The sequence below is a fragment of the Bombus huntii genome, chromosome 13, assembly GCF_024542735.1.
Source record: "Bombus huntii isolate Logan2020A chromosome 13, iyBomHunt1.1, whole genome shotgun sequence".
NCBI classification, from domain to species: domain Eukaryota; kingdom Metazoa; phylum Arthropoda; class Insecta; order Hymenoptera; family Apidae; genus Bombus; species Bombus huntii.
This window is the reverse complement of record NC_066250.1, coordinates 10,288,741-10,302,312: the sequence shown is the minus strand read 5'-3', so window position 1 is coordinate 10,302,312 and position 13,572 is coordinate 10,288,741. Positions and strand designations below refer to the sequence as shown.

The window sequence follows — 13,572 nt, the reverse complement described above, 5'->3', positions numbered from 1 at the left end:
ACTGGGTATGCGTAATAGCATTTTCCCCTCCTCGCGGGACAAAAAAGGCTGGAGTAGCTGAGGGGATTGAGACTCTCTCAGATCACCTCTATATATTCATGGATATAGAGCCGGAGAGAGGCCGTGGGAGATACCCGCGGCATCCGGGCAGTAGAACGCTCCCGCCCGCCACCAAGATGGCGCATCAAAGATAGAGACAGTGAGATGCTCCAGGCAGCAGCCATTTTAGCGGCCTAGAACTGGGACTCTTATACAGAGTAGACAAGCGTGGACGAGGAGGCGGAGAGCCCCCGTCGAGACATGACCGCGGCATGTGATGCGTCGATGCCGCGCTCCGTGCCCGGTGCTAGACAGAACGGGACTGTGGACTCGCAAACGGTTCCAGAGGGCCCGCCGTCGGCGGCTTCGTGACGACCAACAGATCTCTCTCTGCTACGAGGCATATAGCGAGACGCGACGCATCTTACAGCGGAGGATCAAGATCGCTAAAGCCCGATCCTGGATGGACCTCGTCCAGTCGGTCAAATCCGATGCATGGGAGCGGCCGTACAGGATGGTGATGAAGAAGCTGCGTCCAGGAGCCCCACTGCTGACAGCACATATGGATCCAGCATTGCTTGAGGAAGTCATTCGCACACTGTTCCCGTCACAGAAGGTCAGCCCGGAGCATCAGCGCACTTCCTCGACTTGGATAGTGAACTGGAGGGAGGAACTGGAGGCTGCGGAGGAAGAGATGCTAGATGCGGCGAGATGGATGACCTCCCGCGACGTGGGACGTGGCGCCGCCGAGACGGCGTCCCAGGACGGGTATGAAAGGAGACGATGGGGGTCATGCTTCCCTGAATACGACACCTATTTACACGGTGTCTGAGGGAGAGAGCCTACCCTCAGATATGACACATAGCGAGGCTGGTCCTGCCTCGGAAGAATGGACGATCGACGGACTCGCCGTCCGCGTATCGTCCGGTGTACCTATTGGATGAAGTGACAAGCTCTTCGAAAGAGTCATTGCCACCCATCTGGAGGCTCACATGTCGGGATAAATGCCCAGTTGGCACGAAAGCCAGTACGGCTTTCGGCGGGGCTGCTCGACGGTGGATGCAGTGAACCGGCTACGGGAGATGTCGCGGACCATGATTCCCTGGGGTGGAGTAGCGCCGGCAGTTTCTTTAAACATAATCAATGCGTTCAACACAATATTCTGGGATGGGATAGTGGAGGCCCTTAAATTCTTCGAGGTGTCTCCCAACATTATTCGTGTCATCCAGGCCTACCTAAGCGACAGGTGGGTTGGGTACGCTGGCAAGGATGGGGAGGGAAAGCGGCCCGTAAAGCGCGGGGTTCCACAGGGTCGGTTTTGGGACCGATTCTTTGGATCATCGGCTACGACGCGGTGTTTCGTTGTCCCATGTCCCCAGTCACAGGCATGATGTGTTACGCGGACGACACGTTGGTCCTGGCTGAGGGACGCTGGTGGCACGAGACGCTGTGCCACGGCGAACTCGCCGCCGCCTGCGCGGTACGGACTATAGCGGTACCGCGTATACGTCGCCTGGGCCTAAGGGTGATCCCAGCCAAGTCGGAGGCCATATGGTTTTGCGATTGACGGCGTAGGGGGGCTCCTCCGCCTGGCCTGTGTTTAGACATAAACGGGGAGGACGTCGAGGTAAGGCTTTAGATCAAATATCCGGGCCTCACCATCGACAGTCAATGGACATTCGGACCGCGCTTCAAGCTCCTAATTCCCAAAGTGACGATGGCGGTCAACGCCTTATGTGGCCTGCTGCCGAATATCGGTGGGGCAGGAGTCGGAGAGCGCCGACTATATGAGGGAGTCATCCGTTCTCGGATCCTGTACGGGGCTCCGGTGTGAGCAGGGGATCTGATGACGAGTCGTCGCAGTCTGCTCTTACTGAGGAGACTGCATAGGACGACCGCCATCAGGATCGTAAGGGGGTACCGGACGATATCGTATGCGTCGGCAAGTGTTCTGGCAGCGTCTCCTCCGTTCGAGCTTCAGGCCTTGGCACTCCGATGGGTGTACAAAAACCGGAGGGGTCATTGGAATGTTTACCGTCGCGTGCCGTCACAAATATTTCTTTTAAGGAGGGCTATAGAATTACTCCGTACCTTTGTTAGACAAAGCGTTCATCCCTTGACCGCGGCTACGTTAGGCGACGGACTGTCGGCTCGAGCCAAAGCTCACTATCACCAATCTCGAACAATTACAATCGGATTGAACAACTACAATTGTTTAATTACAGCTATCGTAGACTCTAGATTACAATGTTGCGGGATTATCAAAAATTCCAGAGGCTCCGGTGTTCTTTCGTCTCCCACATATATATATGTCGGTGGAATGGAAGCGAGGAGAAACTAGAAGAAGAAGGAAGGAGAGAAGCGAGAGGATGAGATAAGGAGAAAGAAAGGGGGGTACATAAAGGGGTTGAAAATGTGCTTCTGGAACGTGGCAGAGATAATGAACAAGGACAAAGAGGTATGGGAATATTTGAGGAAAGGTAAAACATAGACTACCCAAGGAATACGACTGGAAATGCAGGGCAGTAAGGAGAAAATGGAAAAAGGGAAGGGCAAAAGGGAGTATAATAACAGGCCTAAACAAAAATCTGAGGGAAACAGAGTATGTTTTCGCACGTTCGCAGGGAGACACGATCTCGAAGAAGCGCGCCAACGGGAGTCGTAAATTCCCGTTACGATTTGATAATCGACGCCGTGAATCGTTCGATCCCTTATTTCTTTTGGGATAATAAGGGTAGTTAAATTAAAGATAACGCTGCTGCTAACAGGTTATTATATATTTTCACAAACCAACAACTTCGGTGTAACACAAAATGAATATTTGCTATGAGATGACTACTGTGTTCGACTTGTTGACGGCTTAAAGAGATGTTTGATTGAGACTGACTGATCTTCGGGTGTAAACCCGGTCGAAGGATGTTGACTGTTCGAAAGATAGAAAATCAGTGAGGTTCGGAGACGATGCTGTGGCGGAGGAAAGCTAAGGATGGGTGTGTCTAGCGCACGGGGCCATCGGATTTGTTGGTGACGATTTTAGTTAAGAGAGTGAGGGAAATAGGCTTCGTTGTTAATTGGTTAAATGAAGGGTCTTAACCGCCCTCGAGAGAAAGTGGTTAGTGGGAGGAAAGTTGCATCATACGTGAGAAAAACTAACTTTCCCTTGTCAAGCCATAGTAGACAAAGGTCTTTAGAAATGCTTCGGAAACAGACGTTTGTTCAGTTTGAAAGACCTCGACTAGGAAATTCCTGAGATTTATGGAAGGTACTCGAGACTATTGATGGTACGCAGTGAGTATCCGAAGACATCTGGTTGCCATCTTGCCCGCGGTGTGTGGCCTGGGCTAGGTAGAGTGTTACGCGACGTAACAGAGTATAAGGAAATAAGTGACGACATAGTAGAAAGAAAAATAAGGTACAAGGAGAGGAATTGTGGTGGTTTATAATCGGAACACAAAAAGGACATGGAAAGAAATAGAGGAAAGAGTAGAGGGAAGGGAAGAGGAAGTGACGATCATAGGAGGAGATTGGAATGCAAGAACGGGAGAAGAGGGAGGGCTGATAAACAAGGAACTAGGAAAAGAAAAGAGCAGGAGATCAAAAGACAAGACAATAAATACGGAAGAAGGAATTCTACTAAGGTTGCTGGATGAAAGAGGCTGGACGATAATTAATGGTCGAGACAAAGGAGATGAGTGGACGATGAGGAGATGAGGAGATATATGGGGGAGAGAGGAAAATCGGTAATAGACTACGTGATTGGCAATCAGGAAGCGATAGAAGAAATAACAGACATGAAGGTAGGAAAACGAGTAGAGTCAGACCACATGTTGGAAATAGAAATAGAGGGACCAGAGTTACAAAGAGATGAGGAAAGAAAAGAAGAAGAGAAGGAGAGAAGGGAATGGACAAAAGAAAGTGTGGGAAGATATTTAGAGGAGTGCAAAGACTGGGCAAGCAGAGAAAGAACAGTAGAGGAAATGTGGACAGAAATTAAGAAGAAGATAAACGAGGCAATACCAAAGAAGAGAGTAAAAATAAGGAAATGGAGCATAGGAGAAAAGGTATGGTACGACAAGGAATGGAGAGGAAAAGGGAGATAAGAAGGAAAATGACAAAATTTAGGAAAAGAAAATGCAGCAGAGAAGAATTCATAGAGGAGAAGAAGGCATTTAAACAGTGGTGTAAACAAAGAAAGGAGAAGCAGGAAGAGGAAGAGATGGAGAAAATCAACAAGATCAAAACACAGTAAGAAGCATGGAAATACACAAATAAATATAGGAGAAGAAGAGAGGTTGTAGACGAAGATATAAGGGAAGAGGAGTGGAAAAATTATTCTATGGAAATGTTAGAGGGGACAGAAAGCAAAGAGGACAGAAGAACAGAAGGGCAGAGAGCGGAGGAGGAATCAAAGGAGGAGAGAGAAGACAACATAGAGAAAGAAGAGGCGATATTCCAAATAAGAAACTGAAAGAGAAAAAAGTAACGGGCGAAGATGGTTTGGAAAACGAGGTATGGAAGTATGCGCCGAAGGAAGTGGGGGAGGCGTTATGGGAGATGTTAAGGAAAATATGGAATGGAGAGGGGATACCTGAAGACTGGAGAAAAGGCGTAATATGTCCGATTTATAAGAGGGGGGACAAGGGAGCAGTGAAGAGCTACAGAGGGGTCACGTTAATAGACACGGCATATAAGATTTATGCAGGAATTCTGGACGAGCGGCTGAAAGTAGAGATCGAAGACAAGCTGGGAGAGAGCCAATTCGGGTTTAGGAAAGGAAGAGAAGTGATAGACGCAGTGTACGTATTGAACCACATAATAGACAAACAATTAAGCGGGGAAAGAGGGAAGCTATATGCATGCTTCGCGGATCTAAAGGCAGCGTTTGATAGGGTCAACAGGAAGAAGCTGGGGGAGATAATGAGGGGAATGGGGGTTAACGAGAAGTTAATCAGAAGGATAGAGGAGATATACGAAGAGACAAAGAACGCAGTGAGGATCAGGAACAATAACACAAAAGAGTTTTGGACAGTGAGGGGAGTGAGACAAGGGTGCCCGCTGAGCCCGACACTATTTAACATCTATGTAGCAGGGCTGGAAGAGGAAATAAGGAAAGGTCAAGTAGGAGGCATAGTGGTAGGAGATAGTAAGGTATGGTCACTATCATATACAGATGACATTGTATTGATAGCGGACAGAGAAGAGGAGTTAAAAGAAATGATGAAGAGATTTAAGACATTCCTAAAGGAAGTGGAACTGGAATTGAGCACGGAAAAGACGAAAGTAGTAGTGTTTGAAAAGAGAAGGAACAATAGGAGGTAAAGGAACTGGAGATGGGGTGAGCAAGAACTAGAAGAAGTGGATGAAATTAGGTATGTAGGGTACATACTGCAGTAAAGGAATGTATAAAGGAGAGAGAAAGGAATTGGGGAAAGGGCCAAGAAGGGAAAAGAGCAAGGGAAAGAAAGATGAGGTTAGAGGAGGCAAGAGAGGGAAAGACACAAGTGGAGGCAGGAGATAGACAGGAAAGGATGACAGCTAACCAAATCATAGAAGAAAGAAGGAAAAGAGGAGAGGGAGAAAAGGATAAGGGAATCTAAATACAACAGATACTACAGAAACATTGCAAAAGAAGGGCTACCAAAGTATCTAGAAGGAAAGATGAAATGGAAGGACAGAAGTATGGTAGCAAGATTTAGATGTGGTAACGAAACCACGGCAAGGGAACACTGGAAAGAGGAGGGAGAAAGAGGATGCAGATTATGCAAAAAAGGAGAGAAGGACTTGAAGCGCGTAGTAGAGGAATGTGAGATAACAGGAGGAGCAAGGAATATGGTAGAAGTACTGAATGAGACTGGAGAAGGACTGACAGAATTGAAAGCGATAATAGAGAACAGAAGAGTAGCAGAAGAGGGGAAGGAACGACAGGGAGGGAGCACAGCAAGGAAGCAAAAGCCAAAGAAAGAATGAGCACTTAGTTATAAGCGTTAGATATAAGTTAATAGTTAGTTATTAGAGAGAGAGCAAGCAAGGTGCAATAGGTAGATATAAGCAGTATATAACAATAGAAGTGCTAGAGTAAGAGAAATAGATGTGATGTAAGGCATTATAAGAGATGTAAACCGAAAGTCGTCCAAAGCCGAAAGGCACGGACTAAGGATAAATAAATAAAATAATAATAAATAATTACGGTGTTAAGGGATTTTCCCGAAGTTCCAAACGGAAGGCTCCGATGTCTTTTCATCTCCGACATATATTATATTGTACATCTAAATTGCTCACAGGTTATATTTTGCAAGTTGTAAAGGGAGGTAGTTAGTAATTAATTAACACGTTCGTTGCCCAGCATGATTCGGCTAAGTTTTCTGCGGGGCCCAAATCCGACCGCCGGTACGCAGAACGTAAATAGAGCGACAAGCGGTAATTCATTGTTTATCGCCTTCATTGCCGCCTTGTAAAGAAAAGATTATTTAGTTCTGAAATGGAGAAAGCGATAAGCTTTCCAGCTAGAGTATTCCAAGGGATGTCATGGCAGATATCTGAGATCTTTCATTTAGTCGAGAAGCATACTTGTGAGACATACATCAGTGATTTTTTCATCCTCAAAATGTTCAGTAAACAGTGTGAAAATATATTTGAAAGTGAGGAAAGTAGTGATGACGGAGTCTACAATTATTGGTCGAAGTGCCCAAAATCACCCCAAATGTGTTTGGAGTGTTTTAACAAATATCATGCGATATAAAATAATATAATATATTATCCAGAATATAAATTAATAAAAAGTATGGTGTAGGAAGTGTAGTAATTGGTGGTTGCTGCCAGGAGAAAAAAGAATTCGCGTTTCGTCCCGGGACTACCGGTGGACTCGTCAGTAAGGCTATGCCCGGTAGTCCCTGCCTTAGACGCAGAGGGAGTGTCTCTCGCTAGGTGCGGTATTTGTATCGTGACACCCTATATTCGATCGCTAGCGAGACAGACAGACTCGTTGTCGTCGTAGTAGCCCTCTGGTGTTGGCGGTTGGTACCCGCGAATCGCCTGGGAGGTGTTACGACCGCGTTGATGCCTCGGATCTGTCGGCGTCCTGTTGGCACCAATCCGCCGCACAGCCTCCCCTTAGCGCTATAGCGTGACCTCGAAGTCATATAGCGCGATACAAGATAGAGGGAATGGCCCGTCGTCGATGATGGAAGGCTGATCGTCATAGGGGGACGATGCGGCTGGCTCCTTTTGACTCCTTCTCCAGAGGTGCGTGTTCGTTGTCGGTGGCCACCACTTTGTAGGAAGTGTAGTGGAGTAGTTGCTGCCAGGTGAAAAGAGAATTCGCGTTTCGTCCCGGGACTACCGGTGGACTCGTCAGTAAGGCTATGCCCGGTAGTCCCTGCCTTAGACGTAGAGGGAGTCTCGCTAGATGCGGTATTTGTATCGTGACACCGTATATTCGACCGCTAGCGAGACAGACAGACTCGTTGTCGTCGTAGTAGCCCTCTGGTGTTGGCGGTTGGTACCCGCGGATCGCCCGGGAGGTGTTACGACCGCGTTGATGCCTCGACATGTCGGCATCCTGTTGGCACCGATCTGCCACAATGGTATAATGTTTTTAATATTTTTATGTTGTATATCCTATATACAGGGTGGTTGGTAACTGGTGGTACAAGCGAAAAAGGGGTGATTCTACGCGAAAAAAGAAGTCGAAAATATAGAATAAAAATTTTTTTTATTTTTTTTTTTATTTTTTTTAATTTTTCCATCGAGACAACGATCTACAGTGAGATCCGCTATAACGTACCGCACGCGTACCGAGCGAAAATTCAAAGTCGATTTTCTCGAAAACAAAGTCTCAAACGAAAAATTTTTGTTCCATATTTTCTGACTTCTTTTTTCGCGTAGAATCACTCCCTTTCCGCTTGTACCGCCAGTTACCAACCACCCTGTATAATATCGTATATTTAATTACCTCGAACAAGAAGAGCGTCACCATACCTTGGCGACGGAGCCCTCATGGAAGTATACCCGTCACATAGATATGTGCGACGTGGCGACGAACGTGTTAAGAAAGATATTGACTTTCACTGGACGAACAAACAAGACAGTTTTGAAACGTTGAAACAAAAATTATGTGAAGCCCCGATTTTGACTTATCCAGATTTTACAAAGATCTTTACGATAACAACCGACGCAAGTAAAGGACTAGGAGCAGTTCTTTCACAAGACGGACACCCATGTTGTTTTATTTCCAGAACACTGAATCCACCCGAAAAGAATTATACGACGACTGAGAAAGAACTATTAGCGATAGTTTGGCATTGAAACAATTACGACAATACTTGTTAGGATGAAAATTTATTATTAGAGCAGATCATCAAGCTTTGAAATGGTTAAATAATTGCAAAGACCCATCATCTAGAGTAATGCGATGGAGTTAGAAGAATATGAATACAGAATCGAATATGTTAAAGGCAAAGACAATCCAGTTTCAGATAGCTTATCTATAATTCATGCGATTCAAAAAGTAGAAACCCTAGAAAGAGAGGTAGTCTTCGATTTCTTATAACATTTTGCGGAATGGAAAAAGAAATCAGAAATCCCAAAACGATTAGAAATGAAACTTAACGATCAATCCTTCTAAACTAACTAAAACAGAATTAGGAGAGTTTGACGAGAGAATATGGTTAAGAAAGTTAATAACATATTACGGAATAACAAGAAAGTAGGTATAGGAGACACCACGTTTACAGAATTAAAAAAGAATCAAATCAAGTTTATACTTCTATACTTTAACGATACCCGACACCCTGTCACTTTAGCATGGGTCCCAATCCAAGAATTAACTGAGGAAGAAATAGAAAAAATAATTCAGGAAAATCATAACGGTACGATAGGACATTTAGGAATCCAAAAGACATACCAAAGAATCAAAAAACAATATAAGATCCCAAATTTAATGAGTAGAATCGAAAATTTTATTAAAAATTGTGACGTTTTAAAGAAGAACCAGTAATTTCAGACACACCTTTAAACCCCAACGACAAAATAACCATGGACATTATAAGACCAATGGCAAAGACTAAGCGAGGAAACCAATTTATTCTATCAATTCACGATGAGCTGACGAAAACACTAATTTACGCTAAGTTTGGGGAAGAAATTAACGTTTTACAATTAGATGGCAGTGAGGTATTTCATGAAAAGATTAAGCAAGCATACTTATATTTCGACAAAATTTATATGTATATAGGGACAGATATAAACGATGTATACGAAAAACTGAATCATATGAAAGCGAATGTCATGTTCATCGAGAAAGTATGTAAAAACAAATGCGAACTTCATAACGAAATAATATCTCTAAACCAATACATAGAAAAATTAGAAACTTCAGCATACCAATTACGACTTTTAACACACAATCACACACTAACTAAGAGAGGATTGTTGAATATTGTTGAATCTATATCGAAAAGTCTATTCGGAACTCTTGACACCGATGACCTAATAAATACTAACATTGACAAATTATTTCAAGAAGGAAACGAATTATAAACTATAGTTGCAAATCAAACAGCGCTCATATGTAAAATCATAAAATCCGACAGTATAAAACAAATCGACGAAATGAGAGTTAAATTTGACGAATACATCGTTAATAATATAAGGGAGAGACTAATAACAGATTTAATAATTCAAGCAGAAAGTGCAATTTCCAATTTAACGAAATATTTAATGCCATAAGCATGGAAAAAGCAGGAATCCTTAGCCCTCAGATTATTGATCACGTACTGTTTATCGAAAATTATAAGAAAGCATTAGGCCATCACCTTTATAACACAAAATACGAAAATTATCAATTCATTCTAGATATATCAAGACTAACGGTATTCACTGTCGCAACTAAAGTTTTCTTTAAAATAACCGTACCTTTGCAAACAGATTTGGTATGGGATATAGTGCGAGTATACCCTATACCGACTAAAAGAAGCCATGCATTTCTGGCACCCGTAATTGAACATCCAATATTCTTAACGCATCAATTTGCATATATGAATGTTGACAATGAATACCTTGATAAAAATTGTAACACGAAAATAGGAATCACAATGTGCAAACAAACACAAGCCATACACGATAAGAAATCTATTCACGATTGTGCGTCAGAAATCATTAACTTTAGCAGAAAGATAAATGTTTGTAAATTTGCTATAAAATTTGCTAGAATCAATACATAGCCATACCACAAAAAGAAATTGAAATTCACGTGCTTTGCGACGCCAGTCAAAAACAAATTAAGATAGGCAGATCCTCTATAATTCAATCTCCAGATGAACAATGTAATTTAATATTTAACGATAGTATAATGAAAATAAGACAATCTAAAGACAACGTAACGTTTGAGTATAAACTTAAAACGATTCCTTTTGAAAATGATACTAGAATAAACTACTTGTTAGACAAGATTGAGAGAACATCTAGAATCTTTAGTCATATTCCAGAACATCAAAAGAATTTGAACCAAATATCTGATCAAATCAATCAATTAACGTATTCTCTCTGAATACAATCAATTAAATCATGGGGTGTACAATCAATGAAATCATTTTTTATTTCTGCAAATAGCAGGTTACACTGCCTTAAGATTAACAGGAATTTATCTTCTTAACAAAATAGGAATATTCGACTTATTGAAGAAATGTTTACCAACGAAACTATGTATCCACCTACTATGCTGTAAAACCAACATTCAAAACATTGTGACAAACGCTACACCCCTAAATATTTATACAAAAGTACCACAGATACCACAGGCATCAACAAAGCTCAAAAGCATAAGATGCCACGACGAAGAAGAACAAATAGAGACTGAGCCAGCCAGAGTCCAATTCCACCGCTCCATACTGAAGAAACGCTAAAATTTTGAGGGACCAAAATCAATCTAAGGGGAGAGGTATGTGACATCAACCACACCTTAATCTACATCAGGGATAAGACTTCCTTCCCTACCTTCGGGCTCTTTTGCACACAGCACCACCTTATCATCATAACTTACTCCAAGCCCCTCAACATCCCCAAACCAAAACATATATAAGTCGAGACTTCAGCAAGCTCAGACAGTTCTTGTTCAGCCTTTCTCTGATTCAGTATATTATACTATCTCTGTAAGACTATTGTAATCATTGAATTTATAATAAAGTTTGATAAAAGGAGATTAAGAGTTGGGCTATGGCTCAACCTTCTTTTTATAATCTAAGTCACAAGTTTACGTGACACCACCACGGAAGTACATAAATGCAGAATGCTATATAGCATTTCGTGAGTTGAGCATTATGAAACTCATGCAGCGCACTCTTGTTATCTGGAAGTGAAAGAACAAATTTTCTTTTCATTGCGAATTTAAAAATATCTATGTATCCATTTTTATATTAGCACCAATATGGACTACTACTTAATTGAAATACTACAAAATTAGGTTGAAAAATAGTTTTTGATGCATAGAATCCAAAAGTGAAAGTTTGAAGTTGCAAAATTTACTGGTTCAGAAGTTATGGCTATGTAAAGTTGAGCGTTTTTAGCGTATTTTACACGTTACTCTGACGCCATATTTACTTCTATTCATTTTTCGTCCAAAAGGTGGACTGCACAGATGACATCTGATTGATCTTTACAAATGAAGAATTACATGCTCCAGACTTACTGTCTTCGGAGCGTTTCTATCAACGATGCCATCAAATCGATGTTGTTATGACCACAAAATCGGTGCTACAAAAATTGGCATAAGCGATCGACAAATTCATGTAAGCGACCTCTTCATCTCATCCAATCCTTAGCTGGCCACCAATTGGATTCTATTTTTTTTTTTTTTTATACATAATCATATCATCAATAACTATAGTTGAATTGACCAAAAATTTGTTTGTACTAACATAACCAGCCAATTCATGGCGGCTGAGAAGTAAATACTAACCCAAACTAAAATCAATTCTAGCTTACTTACAAAATCTACATTATGATTGACTATTCTAAGCAGGTATCCCTCTGCAATCAATATGGCATAACTTTTGAAACAGCAGATATAGATTTCACTATCAACGACAACATTTCCTTTTATTGCTAAAACTAATGTCGTCACCTTAGCATTTAACACTAATACCATCTGTTTTTTTTTTCTTTTTTTTGGGCAGGGGGGTATTTACCAGACCCAAAATTCAATGACTTACAACTCTGCTGCCACGATTATATTTTTGTTTGTCCAATTTGGCTTGGTCAATCTATGAAATAATATGAAAATGGAAGCAGTATTCAAATGGAAATAGTACAAAGAAATAAGTAACAGAAAAATTGAAATATTGAACTGTTACATAAAGTACCCGAGCAATGGTTGAAGATCCAGCTCCCAAAATCCTCCTGTAATTTTGGTTTCTCCACATTATATTTAAAAAGTGTCCCATTATCATCTCTCAGTGATAATAGAACCACACAGCAATTGTTGCAAATGATAGTAGTACCACAAAGTCGTTGCCTAATGTGAAATCACTCAATTCATGAATGGTATCCGTGCATGAAAAATCTGGAGCAGAACAGTATATCAATCTGAAAAATTGAATAATTTTTAAAATAGCTTGGATAATATGTTAAACTTACAAAGATAAGTTTAAAACTTACATGACCGCTTTGTCAAAAGGTAAGAGAATTTCCTCAAAAAATTAATTGTGGTTACATATTATATGATTTGCTTTTTTGATGGCCAAGGGGATATCGAAATCAGCCAAACCTGTGCTTTGCCTCGTCACATAACGTAATCGGATTCCGATGATAACAATAGTATTTATCAGCGTGTAAGAGCCCATACTCACGAGTCCAAGCAATAGCTGCTTTTTTTAAAGCAGGTTGAATTCCATCTCGTAGATTCTATTTTTTGAAAGTAACACAGTAATATAACAAAACAAGTAATAAATGAAAAAGAAAAGAGACAAAAAATAAAAAACTACAATAAAGCGATCAAAGAAGAAAATGAAACAAAAACATGCGTAACGGTCGAAAAGAGCACAAATGAATACTTCGGACGCTTTGGAAAATCTATTACTTGCAAGCCTTAGTCATGTTAGGGCGAAAAACCAAGCGTGTATAAAACACACTTGACATAACCCGCCAAAATGGTCGTCACTCATTTGGAGCCAGTTACTCCATGGGTTCCACACATTGGAAGAGAGGAAGTCCACTAAGGTAAAATTCAACCCAAAACTAATTACATCCAATTACATGCAAGTCTCAAATCCATCAATTTTTTCTGAATGTTGAAATAAGCGTATTTTTAGAGGAAAAAGCGATCTTTCCCTTGTCTCCACTCGAGTCCTTATTGCTTTTCATATATCCATTTAAAAACTTGAAACAGAACTCCCAAAATTTTCTATTATCTTTTTACGAATCATAAATACTCATGGATATAGGAATGTGTCTATATAAATACTGGAACTGACTACAGTAATTTAAATGGATATCTTATTACAATAGGTGGCGCTTCTTTAAGTTTTACCATTTTTAACA

General features: G+C 41.4%; 1 protein-coding gene and 1 long non-coding RNA gene across 3 annotated transcripts in view; both read right to left on the bottom strand.

The window, feature by feature from the left end:
- The window catches only part of LOC126872666 (serine/threonine-protein kinase fray2-like), a 306,704-nt gene extending 304,425 nt beyond the window's left edge, over positions 1-2,279 (bottom strand). The window contains exon 1 of the mRNA XM_050632792.1: positions 2,131-2,279. The gene's annotated coding sequence lies outside the window, so the exon portion shown is untranslated. The remainder of the gene's footprint in view (positions 1-2,130) is intronic.
- A 4,496-nt stretch (positions 2,280-6,775) lies between these two features.
- Positions 6,776-13,302, bottom strand: LOC126872686 (uncharacterized). 2 transcript variants are annotated; one of them, XR_007692117.1, is made up of 5 exons: positions 13,288-13,302; positions 12,691-12,936; positions 12,396-12,618; positions 7,991-12,296; positions 6,776-7,597 (listed from the first exon to the last, which is right to left on the bottom strand). It is a non-coding gene; the product is annotated as an uncharacterized LOC126872686 (long non-coding RNA). The 2 variants fall into 2 exon arrangements; XR_007692116.1 differs by lacking the exon at positions 13,288-13,302 and having other exon boundaries at positions 12,691-13,251.
- Positions 13,303-13,572: the final 270 nt, after the last annotated feature.